The sequence below is a fragment of the Palaemon carinicauda genome, chromosome 1 (assembly GCF_036898095.1).
Source record: "Palaemon carinicauda isolate YSFRI2023 chromosome 1, ASM3689809v2, whole genome shotgun sequence".
Taxonomy (NCBI): Eukaryota; Metazoa; Arthropoda; class Malacostraca; order Decapoda; family Palaemonidae; genus Palaemon; species Palaemon carinicauda.
The window spans coordinates 273,274,347-273,275,552 of record NC_090725.1 but is presented as its reverse complement, the minus strand read 5'-3'; positions in this window follow the sequence as shown (position 1 = coordinate 273,275,552).

Below are 1,206 nucleotides of genomic sequence, written 5' to 3'. Positions count from 1 at the left end.
TCATTGTAAAATAAAGAATTATTCATTCATAAAAAATAAACAGGTTTTGTAAACTTTAACCTGGATCGGGTTTAAAGGAAAACTGTCAACAAAATTAACCTTTTGTACGATATTACCTTTCCTCTAGTACAGATGGTAGAGAACGAGGACAAACACATTAATTAGCAATTTTCAAAATTCATAAAATGAGACCAGTATGAAAATACCAGCGTACATTACAGCATATTCATTCATACAATGACATTATTAATAATAACAATAACAAAGGAATATCCATAATCCATATGAAGTTATTCTTACCAAACTAGATACTCAATACATGAATTTGTATTGGTACAACTACCTGATAAATTCTAGACACTATACCATCTGTTATACTAGATTTCACTGCACAAGATGATAAACTAAGGGACACAATGTATCACGGCAAACTTCTTGAATTATCACCAGATTAGAAGATTACCCATGATAAAAAGTGCAATTTTCCACGTAGTAGGTCTCAAACAGGGAGGGGTTCAGTAATTAAAATAAAATTATCATAATTTTCTGCATTTAACATTACGTCTAAATGAGAACAAAGATAGCAATGAATCTTACGTATAGCTATCAAAGAAAATTGGATAAAAAAATCATAACTGTTAAATCACAATAAATGATAAATGACAAAAATTATACTGAAAAGTAATAAGCATGTATAGATAAACTGGATACAGTATCCCAATACATAGACTGTGCATATTAAAATCTACTAATCCAATAAAATAAAGACAATTAGCTATAACTTTCATTGGATTTACCATTGTTTGAAACTACAAGCGAACACATTTTCTAAATCTTCCTCAAGCCAAGACTACTTACGACAGAATCTCCTAGTAATCTATTCTCACATCCATTTAGGCATCAACACTTCTTTATAAATTTTTCCCAGTAATACAACTTCATACTCTCTTTCAAACTGTTGCTACCTCAGCTCCTCTCTTTTCATTATTCGATTTATTCTTTTTATCGTTTCCTTTTTGACTGCCTTATATCTTATCTGGCATACGTGCATATGATCATTACTGTCACTCAATGACATCTTAATCTTGATTTTCACCTCTCATTTTTTATTCCCATCACTTACTCATTTTCTTACCCTCACCTTTCCTGATATACCCTTTTGGCCTTATGACACCATCAATCATTGGTGTCATGTTTCGTAGATCA